Source organism: Hemiscyllium ocellatum, chromosome 2, assembly GCF_020745735.1.
Source record: "Hemiscyllium ocellatum isolate sHemOce1 chromosome 2, sHemOce1.pat.X.cur, whole genome shotgun sequence".
NCBI lineage: Eukaryota > Metazoa > Chordata > Chondrichthyes > Orectolobiformes > Hemiscylliidae > Hemiscyllium > Hemiscyllium ocellatum.
In genome coordinates, this window is record NC_083402.1 from 29,561,602 (window position 1) to 29,574,468 (window position 12,867).

At 41.1% G+C, this 12,867-nt stretch overlaps 1 protein-coding gene across 4 annotated transcripts in view; it reads right to left on the reverse strand.

Annotated features, from left to right (window-relative positions):
- Positions 1-12,867, reverse strand: part of acsl1a (acyl-CoA synthetase long chain family member 1a) — a 151,079-nt gene that overhangs the window by 101,043 nt on the left and 37,169 nt on the right. Inside the window, exon 1 of one of the 4 annotated variants that reach the window (XM_060835322.1) lies at positions 6,425-6,475. The exons of the other annotated variants lie outside the window; for them this stretch is intronic. The gene's annotated coding sequence lies outside the window, so the exon portion shown is untranslated. Of the gene's footprint in view, positions 1-6,424; positions 6,476-12,867 lie in introns of those variants that run through there. 4 annotated transcript variants of the gene reach the window in all.

A 12,867-nucleotide genomic window follows, 5' to 3' on the forward strand; every position in this document is an offset into this window, starting at 1 on the left:
ATACACATGAGCAATGGTTTACAAACGGAACTAACTGCTACAGTGTTAAAAAATGCAGAAACTTAGTGACCTCAGAGACTCATATCCTCTCGCACATCATCTGAAAACATATACTCTGATGTACAGTTCAACCGCAGTACTGCTACAGAATAAGGAGTGCAGTTTCAGGTCATTGTCTGTGAAAAAGTACAGGTCAGTCAGCCAGCCCACTCAAGGCAGGATCTTAAGAGTCTAACTGCTCACAAAATGAATTTCTGTTCGCCAGGCCACATGTTTTGGAAATAGTACAAGATGAAGAGGAACAATAAAATGCCAGTGTTTTCATCATGTGCATTCTTAAAGCACCTGGAACAGCACGACTCCAGTTTTAATTATTAACCAGTTATGCTTGGAACTCACCATATAACTAGCAGATAAATAAGTCACATATGTAATTCTCTCATGAGTTACTAAAGACAAAATATAACAAAAACAGTTGCAGAGAGTTCAAGGTGTTGACTTAACAGAAAAAAATGTTTTCATTTATAAGAACACCCGATGTCTCAAATGCTAAACTAGTATTTTTGAAGTGTCAGTTTGATATAAAGGCAGTCAGTGCCTAAAAAGGTTTACTGACATAAGATCTAAATGGATGAATATTACAGCAATTCCTCATTAAAGACATACTTCTGGCTGCACAGACTTAAATTCACAGAGATGTACAGCATGGAAACAGACCCTTCAGTCCAACTCATCCATACCGACCAAATATCCCAATCTAATGTAGTCCCATTTGCCAGCACTTGGCCCATATCTCTCTATAGTCTTCCTACCCATCCAGATGCTTTTTAAATACTGTAATTGTACCAGCCTCCACCACTTCCTCTGGCACCTCCTTCCATGCACACACCACCTTCTGCGCAAAAAAGTTACCCCATTGGTCCTTTGTATATCCTTTCCCCACTCACCCTAAACTTAAGTCCTCTAGTTCTGCACTTTCCCACCTGAGGGAAAAGACCTTGTCTATTTATCCTATCCATGCCCCTCATGATTTTATAAACCTCTATAAAAGGTCACCCCTCAGCCTCCAAAGCTCCAGGGAAAATAGCCACAACCTATTCAGCCTCTCCCTATCACTCAAATCCTCCAACCCTGGCAAAATCCTTGTAAATCTTTTCTGAACCATTTCACAACATCCTTCCAATAGGAAGGAGACCAGAATTGCACAAAATTATCCAGAAGTGGCCTAACCAATGTCCTGTACAGCTGCAACATGACTCAATATTCTGACCAATAAAGCAAAGCATACCGAATGTCTTCTTCACTATCCTATCTACCCACAACTCTACTTTCAAGGAACTATGAACCTGCACTCCAAGATCTTTGTTCAGCAACTTTTCCCAGGACCTTAACATTAAGTGTACAAATCCTGCTCTGATTTGCTTTTCCAAAATCGCATTTATCAAAATTAAACTCCATCTGCCATTCCTCAGTCCATTGGCCAATCTGATCAAGATTCCATTGTACTCGGAGGTAACCTTCTTTGCTGTCCAAAACACCTCCAATTTTAGTATCACCTGCAAATTTACTAACTATACCTCCTATGTTCACATCCAAATCATTTATATAAATGATGAAAAGTAGTGGATCCAGCACTGATCCTTGTGGCAGGTCCTAGGCCTCCAGTCTGAAAAGTAGTTCTGTATCCAAATGGTTAGTTCTCCCTGTATTGCATGAGATCTAACCTTCCTAACCATGAAGAACCTTGTTGGATGCCTTACTGAAGTCCATGTAGATCACATCCACTGCTCTGCCCTCATCAATCCTCTTTGTTACTTCTTCAAAAAACTCAATCAAGTTTGTGAGACATGATTTCCCAAACACAAAGCCATGTTGACTATCCCTAATCAGTCCTTGCCTTTCCAAATACATGTAAATCCTGTTCATCAGGATTCCCTCCAATAACTTGCCCACCATCGATGTCAGGCTCACCAGTCTATAATTCCCTGGCTTTTCCTGATCACTTTCTGAAATAGTGGCATCATGTTAGCCAACCTCCAGTCTTCTGGCACCTCATCGGTGACTACTGATGATACAAATATCTCAGCAAGGGGCCCAGCAATCACTTTCCTAGCTTCCTACAGAAGTCTAGGGTACACCTGATCATATCATTGGGATTTATCTACTTTTGTGCACTTCAAGACATAGCACCACTGAAATATGGACATTTTTCAAGATGTCACCATCTATTGCTCCCCCACTTTGTTTTCCATATCCTTCTCCACAGTAAATACTGACGAAAAGTACTCATTTATTATCTACCCCATCTCCTCAGGGCTCCACACATAGGGTCCCTTAAAGATCAGCAAGGCAGCCTATTTTGTCCCTCATTATCCTTTTGTCCTTAATGTGTTTATAAAAACCCTTTGCATTCTCCTTAACTCTATTTGCCAAAGCTATCTCATGTCCCCTTTTTGCCCTCCTGATTTCCCTCAAGTATACACCTACTGCCTTTATACTCTTTCAAGGATTCAGTCGATCTCTCCTATCTATACCCGACATGTGCTTCATTCTTTTTCTTCACCAAAACCTCAATTTCTCTAGTCATTCATCATACCCTACACCTACCAGCCTTTCCTTTCATCCTAACAAGAATATACTGTCTCCGGACTCTCGTTATCTCATTTTTGAAGACTTCCCATTTTCCATCTGTCCTTTCACCTGCGAACATCTGTCCCCAATCAGCTTTTGAAAGTTAATGCCTAATACTGTCAAAATTAGCATTCCTCTGTACTCAGGGTTCTCTTCTGTACTCTATGATAACTTTCTCCCCACCCCGCCAAATCAGGATACAAAATATTTATTTTTTCCCTGGGAGGAGCTAACTAGTGCTGTATTAATTCTGTGTTTCCGTTAAGCCAAAGCTGGGTGAGCAAGTTTCAGTCACAGGAATATGAACTTAAGTTGAGCCTGAGGTCTCACGTGAACCATGATCTCACATGAACCATTTGGGGTGGCACGGTGGCTCAGTGGTTAGCACTGCTGCCTCACAATGCCTGGGACCCAGGTTCAATTCTAGACTTGGGCGACTGTGCAAACTCCACACAGACAGTCTCCAGTGTCTGTGTGGGTTTCCTCCGGGTGCTCAGTTTTCCTCCCACAATCCAAAGATGTGCAGGTCAGGTGAATTGGCCATGCTAAATACCTTAGTTGAGGGAAATGGGTCTGGGTGGATTACTTTTCAGAGGGTCGGTGTGGACATGTTGGGCCAAAGGCCCTGTTCCCACACTGGAGGGAATCTAATCTAATCTCAGATATAATCTAACTAGCTCATTAAGCAATATGTAATAAACTGGTTGACTCTTCATCAAGACTGAGCCTCTTTGAGGAAGACGTCACATAGGATATCAGAAGTATTAACGAATACGAGCGAGGATGATTGATGGTACTGAAACTACCCAAAACGTTTCAGTCCTATCAGTCACTTGTAATGCAATAAACAAGGCAGCCAAACTGAGAGTCATAGAGATGCACTGCACGGAAACAGACCCTTCAGTCCAACTGGTCCATGCTGATCAGATACCCTAAATAAATCCTGTCCCATTTGTCAATACTTGATCCATACCTTTCTAAACCCTTCCCATTCAGATACTCATCCAGATTTATTTTAAAATGTTGTAACTGTATCAGCCTCCACCAAGTTCACTGGCAGCTCATTCCATATAAGCCCCACAGGCTGCATGAGGAAGCTGCCCCTTAAGCCCCTTTTAAATCTTTCCGCTCTCACCTTAAACCCATTGCTTCTAGTTTTGGGCTCCCCTACCCTGGAGGAAAGACTTTGCCTACTCACCTTAGACATGTCCCTCATGATTTTATGAACTTCTAGAAGGTCACCACTCAGCCTCCGATGCTCTAAGGAAATAGTCCCGGTCTATTCAGCTTCTCCCTATAGCTCAAACCATCCAACCCTGGCAACATCCTTATAAATCTTTTCTAAACCCTTTCAGTTTCACAACATCCTTCAGATAGCAGGGAGACCACAACTGAATACAATATTCCAAAAGTGGTCTCATCAACGTCCTGTGTGTGCTACCAACTGAGGAACAACTGACACAAACACAACATTCAGTTCTGATAGGATTTTTGGCAGCCAGAGTTCTGCAAATCCAGAATTAATGCTCAAACTCACTCTGCAATGCACGGCTTGCTGTCCTTCTCCAAGGATACTTGCTGTAGTGTTTGTTATACTCGGTCATCAGCAAAGGCTGCAAATACATCACTGCAAGTCCCAAGTACTATAGCTACAGATAGGTTCATTATACTAAAGCATTTTACTATTCAAAAATGTGAACACAAGGTTTTTCCAGGGTTCACTGTGTTCTGAAAATGGGCTACTGGTAATTTCTTCTGCCTGTCCAATCACCATGCAAGTATTTCAAACATTCTTTTCCTTGTTATTTCCATAGTGAACACAAGCGAATAAATGGAAAGCTAAAAAAATGGGCAGCAATACTGTGCTATTCCAAAAGGAGGTCACATCCAATTCTAAATGATCTGTAGAATCAAGAACTTGAGTACATTGTCTAATAAACAGCACAACTTAAAAAGCAAAATACTTCTCCATCATTAAACACACTGAAAGCCTTTGGGGGGAAATGGCTCTAATGCTATCTTTTGTTTATTCTTTCACATGGAATCATAGGAGTTTAAAGTACAGAAGGAAGTTATTTGAATAATCATATCTATACTTTGGCAGGCTCCATGTTGAAACTATTTATTATCATAATCAGATTTCCTTTAACTTTGTTTATTTATAATTACTTGTAAATGCAGCAATTCGTTCTATTTCAATGATTACTTATGGTAAGGCAGTGAATATTCTAAGAATTTTATGCAGGGAAGATAATTCTCCTACTTTAATCATTCAAGTTCCTGATACTTCCCAAAATAACCTTGGAAGCAGGAAATGAGCCAAAAACTACATCCCTGAAGAAGAGGAAAAAATACCATAAGACATCAGAGCAGAAGTAAGGTCTTCGGCCCATCAAGTCAGAGAAATCACAGCTGATCTGCCTTTTCCCCACAACCTTTCATTTCTTCACTGATCAAAAAGGTCAATCTTGAATTTACTTAAATGATGTCAACAGTACTAACAGCCCCTTGTGGTAAACAATTCCAAAAGATTAACAACCCACAGAGAAGAAGTTCTGCCTCATTGCAGTCTTAAAAATGCAACCCTTTATTCTGAGAATATGCTCTCTGTTCCTAGACTTCGCCACAAGGGGAAAACAACTGCATCTACACGGTCAAGTCTTTGGTCAAAAATTAGAAAGAGAACAGTTCTTGCCTGCCATTTTAGAGCATTCATCATCCATGCAGCATCTAAAGCTTTACACTTTGAACAGTACAAATTCAATCCCACATTTCATACAACCACGAATTATAACGGCAGAGGTAGAGATGGGGAAAGATAGGCTTACAAATCAAAAATATATAGCAACATTACAGGTCAGCTTTTTAGATTAATGATACCCAGGACAAGGAGGGACAAAATGTACAAACATAGAAAATCAGCAAACAAAAAAAAAGAAGGTGGGGGAAGTAAGGTAATAAATCCAAATTAATGGCTTTTCACTCAAATTAACATGGTAATCTGAAAAAAAAATGAATTAACAGCATAAATAGAAGTTAATGGGTATGATATTATAGCCACAACAATGCCATGGTTACAAAACTCTGTCCTAGGCCCAATCATCTTCAACTGCTTTGTCAATGGCTGTCCCTCCATCATAAAGTCAGAAGTGGGGATGTTTGCTGATGATTGCACAATGTTCAGCATCATTTGTGACTCCTCAGATACTGAAGCAATCCATTTCAAATTCAACAAGATCTCGACAATATCCAGGCTTGGACTAACAAGTGGCAAATAACATTCATCCCATGCAAATGCCAGGCTATGATCATCTAACACGGGCCCTTGACATTCAATGTTGTTCCCATCACTGTCTTCCCCATTATCAACATCCTGGGGGTTATCATTGATCAGAAACTCAACTGGACTCATCACATAAAGGCAGTGGCTACAAGAGCAGGTTAGAATACTGCAGCAAGTAACTAACTCACCTCCTGACTCCTCAAAGCCTGTCCACCATCTACAAGGCAAAAGTCAGGAGGGCGATGGAAAACTCCCCACTGGTCTGGATGAGTGCTACCTCAACAACACTAAAGAAGCTTGACACCATCCAGGACAAAGCAGCCCATGATTATCATCACATCCACAAGCATCCACTCCCTCCAACACTGACGCTCATTAGCAACAGTGTGTACTATACACAAGATGCACTGCAGAAATTCACCAAAGATCCTCAAACAGTACCTTCCAAACCCACAACCACTTACAGCTGGAAGAAGGACAAGGGTAGCAGATATATGGGTACACTACTACCTTCAAGTTCCCCTCCAAGTCACTCCCCGTACAGACATAGAAATATATCAGTGTTCCTTTACTGTCGCTTGAATAAAATCCTGGCATTCCCTCCCTAATGGCATTGAGAGTCAACCTTCAGCAGGTGAACTACAGCTCACCACCACTTTCGCAAAAGTAACTAGATGTGGGCAATAAATACTGGCCAGCCAGTGACACCTGCATCAGACAAAATGAAAAAATAAATTATTGGAGCTAGGAACTAAACTTTCAGGAGTATGTGACTTGGGCAGAAGGAGAGGGTGATGTTAGATTTGTTAGTACAAGTCGGAATAAGTATAAGTATAATAGCAAGAAATAACCGTGGATTAGAAAATGTAAAATCTATACAGGTGGAAGCAATAAAAAAAACCAAGGAGAGGATGTCACCAGTGGGAGTGATCTACAGACTCCCATAAAAGTAGCTATACCGTAGGACAGAAAATTAAGCAGCAGATAATATGGGTATATAAAAACATCATTACATCAATTATGTAGATGATTAATTAGGAAAAATCAAATCGGCAGAAGTGGCCATGAGAAAAAATTCAGTGTATACAAGACACCCATACAAACAAGGAACAACAGTAGGCTATGCATCTTTCCAGCCTACTCCACATTCTATAAAGATTACTGCTGATCTGATTTTAACCTCCACTCTATATTCCTGCATATCCTCAATAATCTTGCATCCCCCTTCATAATTAACAATGCACCTATTTCTGCCTTAAAAATTAATTTAAGATTTTGCATCCACAGCCTTTTGAGGAAGCAAATTCTAAAGACTTTCAAACCTCTGAAAAAAAATTCTTCATCCCCATTTTCAATGGCTACCCCCTTATTTTTAAACTGTGACCCGTAGTTTGAGATTCTTCCACAAGAGGAATGATTTGGATATGCCGGTGTTGGACTGGAGTGTACAAAGTTAAAAATCACAACACCAGGTTATAGTCTAACAGGTTTAATTGGAACCAGTAGCTTTCGGAGCTCTGTTCCTTCATTAGGTGGTTGTGATGAAGGAGCGTCGCTCCGAAAGCTGGTGCTTCCAACTAAACCTGTTGAACTATAACCTGGTGTTGTGTGTGATTTTTAACTTTGTACACCACAAGAGGAGACATGCTTTCAACAACTACCCAATTAAGGCCCCCGGAATCTTATACGTTGCAATGATGTTATTATGAGGCAAGGCTAGACAATCAGCTCATTCCAGATGTTAGCCTGGTAAACATTCTCCAAACTGCTTCCAACACTAACATCCCTCCATAAATAAGGTGACCAGTACTGTATATACTGTTCTCCAGATGGAGTCTCACCAATGTCCTGTATGACTGAAATATAAACTCCCTACCTTGGAATTTAATTGCCCTCACAATAAACCACAACATTCTATTAGCTTTTCTGATTACTTGATGTACCTGCATTATAACCTTATATGATTCCTACATTAGGACACCCAGATCTCTCGGCATCTCAGAATTTTGTAGCCTCTTACTATTTAGATAATATACTTTATTATTCTTTCTGCCAAAATGGGTAATTTCACACCTTTTTACATGGTATTTGCCAAATACCATGCAAGAACTGTAAAAAACACTACATCGGACAAACAAGCAGGAAACTTGCCACCAGGATACATGAGCACCAACTGGCCACCAAACGACATTACCCATTCTCACTAGTTTCTATACATACAGACAAAGAAGGTCACCACTTTGACTGGGACAACACACACATCCTAGGACAGGCGAAACAAAAGGCATGCATGAGAATTCCTAGAGGCATGGCATTCTATCCTGAAATTCCATCAACAAACACATCGATTTAGACTCCATCTACCTTCCCTTCAAAAAAGAAAAAAAAACAGAAAAAACATCACCAGACCAAGACCTATGAATAGAGAGACAGGATATACCACCAGCGCTTCACCAGAGACTCTCACTGATGTTATTACCTAGTCATGGTGATGAAACGGCTGAAAACAAACCTTCTAGCTCAGCGAGCAAATTTACATCCATATCCTCAACCTAAGCTACAAATCTTCTCAAAAATCATTTACAATCTACATTAACATCTTGGACGCAGGAATTGAAAGTACTATAGTCAAATTTGTAAATGACACTAAAGTAAGTGGGAAATTAATTCACAATGAAGAAATAAGAAATTTACAAATGGCTATGGATACATTCAATGGGTCAAAACTTGATAGACAAAGTTTGACATGAGTAACGGAGGTTGTCCATTTTGGTTGGAAGAATAGAAAGGCAACTTATTATCCAAATGGAGAGAAACGGTGCAGAGGAATTGAGATATCATTGTGCATGAAATCACAGAAAACAGCAGAAAATAAGGAAAGCAGTTGGAATTTTGGCATTTAGTGCTGAAGTGATTGGGTATACAATTAGGTAAGTGTTGCAGTAAAAAGGCATTAGTGAGACCCCACAAAAGGGTTGCGATTCTGTGGAATTCATTACTACCGAGTACAATGAATGCTGGGACATTGAGTAAATTTGAGGGGAGAATCGACTTTTAATGTAACCATTTGAAGGGCTTTAGAGAGTGATCAGGAAAGTGGAATCGAAGCCAATGAGAACAACCATGATTATATTAAATGGTGGAGCAGGCTCAAGGGAATGAGCTTGCCTACTCCTGCTCGGAGTCCTTATGTTCTTGTATTCAGAGCAGGAAAAGGTCATTGACCATTTTCATTCACTGGACATTCTTCCAAACAGTTGAGACTGCACTGAGCCAGATGGTAACCTCAGCCCAGGTTGGCATTGTCTGGTTTCGTGACCACCACTGCTGTTCGGGGGTGGGGCAAAGAACATCCTATCTCTGCACCACCTCATGCACAGGAACTCTAGCTCCCTACCTCAAAAACAGAGCACCAATTTTAAACTGGTCTACCACGTCCAAGACAAACGTGAGAAACCATGCCAGACAGCTCCAGACATGACAGCCAGTACCTTCTTGACTGTACAACAGCTTTTGCCAGGATGCCAGTCCATTCAGCAATATCCCAACAGTGGTGAGTTGGTCGGTTTATGGCAACTGGCAGAATGGTGCTAGAATCGGATGAGGGGGCAGCATGGGGCAGGGCCAAGATGAGTTTGGCTAGATGCAGCGAGAAATTCAGCTCCTCCGCTTCTTTCTCAAAACAACTACCATCTTACCTGTATTACCTGCATTTTGTTTTCAGTCTTTTAGAGGCTTGGGGATGTTGCCATCCTCTCACCTAAGCACCTTGTGAAGTATATGTAAGATTGAGAGGATATGTAAGTTTTCCATGGTATTATGCACAGACTTGCTGCTTCTGTCTAGCTTTTGGAAAGTTGACTGGCCACTGATCCAAGTATAAATGGGACCACATTCTCAAAAGCCCAGTCTTCCCATTCTGAAACAAACACAAAAAGCACACGCGCACAGACAAACAGTTCCATAAACCAACTGGGACCCAGCAGAAAAATATTTATGATGAATTCAGCAACTAAAAGAATGATAAATAGTACACCAGACTGCAGTCTTTGTGATTATTCAATGTGCTTTGTTCTTGATGAACAACATTTCTTCACGGCATTCTGCAAGTTGGAAATTCTCGGCAACGTGCTTTTCATTCTCAGCAAACACAGTACGGGCCAAGCTGAACACTTGAAACCTAAGCCCTGTGCCCTGTAATAACCCTGAAGTCAACTGCTTAATTGTTCCATTTGGCTGGGAGCCAGGACGGCGGCTGTGCTCCACCTCCTCTGAAATCAATGCACGCAGTTCAGTGTGGTAAAGGTCACCGACTATGCCTGATGATAGCTCTGTGCTATTCATGTGTACAGAGGGGAGCCAAGGCTGAATGAGTAAACTGAGAGAGGAATGACCGAATTGTTCTGTCCCTCTGCATTGTACAGCTCCTGCTTCAAGCCAAATATTAGCAACAATCTAAAAAAATTATTCTCTTTTCATTAAATAGAGTTATAGAGATGAACATGTGGAAACAGACCCTTCGGTCCAACTTGTCCATGCCGACCAGATATCCCAACCTAATTTAGTCCCACCGGTCAGCACCCGCCCATATCCCTCCAAATCCTTCTTGTTCATAAACCCATCCAGATGTCTTTTAAATGTTGCAATTGTACTAGCCTCCACCACTTCCTCTGGCAGCTCATTCCATACACATACCACACTGTGTGAAAATGTTGCCCCTCAGGTCTCTTTTACATCTTTCCCCTCTCACCCTAAACCTATGCCCTCTGGGTCTGGACTCCCCCACCTCCGGGAAATGACTTTGTCTATTTATCCTATCCATGCCCCTCATGATTTTATAAACTTCGATAAGATCACCCCTCAGCCTCCAATGGTCCAGGGAAAACAGCCCCAGGGTATCTAACCTCTCCCTATAGCTCAAATCCTCCAACTCTGGCAACATCCTTTGAAATCTTTTCTGAACCCTTTTAAGTTTCACAACATCCTTCCAATAGGTAGGAGACCGGAATTGCATGCAATATTCCAAAAGTGGCCTAACCAATGTTTGTAGAGCCTCAACATGACCTCTCAACTCCTGTAATCAATACTCTGACCAATAAAGGAAAGCATAACAAACTGTCACCATCTGTGACTATTCTATCTACCTGCGACTCTACTTTCAAGGAGCTATGAACCTGCATTCCAAAGTCTCTTTGTTCAGCAACACTCCCTAGGACCTTACCATGAAGTGTATAAGTCCTACTAAGATTCACTTTCCCAAAACGGCACCTCGCATTTATCGATAGGCTCCTCAGCTCACTGGCCCAGCCAATCAAGATCCTGCAGTAATCTGCAGTAGCCCTCTATGCTGTCCATTACATATCCAATTTTAGTGTCATCCACAAACTTACTAACTATACCTCTTATGCTCACACCCAAATCATTCATGATGAAAAATAGTGGACCCAGCACCGAGCCATGTGACACTCCATTGGTCTGAAAAGCAACCCTCTACCACCACCCTCTGTCTTCTATCTTCAAGCCAATTCTGTATCCAAATGGCTAGTTCTCTCTGTATTCCATAAGATCTAACCTTGCTAAGCAGTCTTGCATGGGGAACCTTGTTGAACACCTTACTGAAGTCCGTATAGATCACGTCAACGCTCTGCCCTCATCAATCCCCTTTGTTACTTCTTCAAAGAACTCAATCAAGTTCATGAGACATGGTTTTCCATGCACAAAGCCACGCTGACTATCCCTAATCAGTCCTTACCTTTCCAAATACAGACATCTTGTAGCTTAGGATTCCCTCCAACAACTTGCTCACCACAGACTTCAGGCTCACCAGTCTATAGTTCCCTGGCTTGTCCTTACCACCTTTCTTAAACAGTGGCACCACTAAAGTTTCCAAGAATTTCAATATACAGGAACAATTTAGTTTGTAATGAAGAATGAGAATGCCTCTTGTTAGATATAGTTGACCTGGAAGCAGGAGACAGCTCCTACAGTAAAGTCTCTCTTTTAGCTTTCTTATTATAAAATAGTACATTGATAAAATTAATAAGCGAACAAAAGGCTTAACTTAAAAATGAAAATACTCTGCTCCTTGACTCTCCCCTCAGCCAATTGTAAGGTGTACAGTATTATGCAAAAGACCATTAATCACGTAAGATGCAAACGTTTATAACTTTTTACCACAAACCATTCTATTCTCTAAATAATTCACGTAAAACAACAGCAGGGAGGTATCAAGACATAGGCAACACCATAAGTTGGGTGTTCTGATCCAACTTAATTAGATAATGGCCCTTCTAAGACATTCCTGTGCTATCACCATTTCCAACTCTCACCCAATCACCACAACACCCACATCATCACTTAGAGTTGCTCAAAATGTGAACAGTTCATTGGCTTTCAAAATTAAAAGGTTATTATTTTAGTTGACTACACTTCCTCCATTTCCTGACAATTTTCAGGTCGCCTCTCCCACCCACAAGAATATACAAAAAGGAGCAGGACTCGATTATAACAACCCCTTCTGTCATTCAATATGATTGTGGCTGATCTGGGACATCAACTTCCTGCTTGCATTCCATACCCCTTAAGTCTCCAAGAGATCGATCTGGTCAGCTCTTAATGTCTTCAACTATGAATCTTGCACAACTCGGAGGTAGAGAATTCCATGGATACCTTCTGAATTAAGAAATTGCTCTTAATTTCTGTCCTTCAGTCTCCTCCCAAGATTGTACCACTGTGCTTCAGATTATTGACCAGTGCAAACAGTTTCTCAGTGTCTACCATACCAAACCTGCCTCAGCTCTTTATTTATGACCGTATCCTTTATTTATTTATTGATTGTATCTTCCCATGCTTTATCCAGCATAGTCCTCACCACAGTAATATTGAAAGCTCACAAGTCATCATGTCACTGGTCTATGGTTGACCATCTTGGATTGCAAAAGTACTGGTCGTGT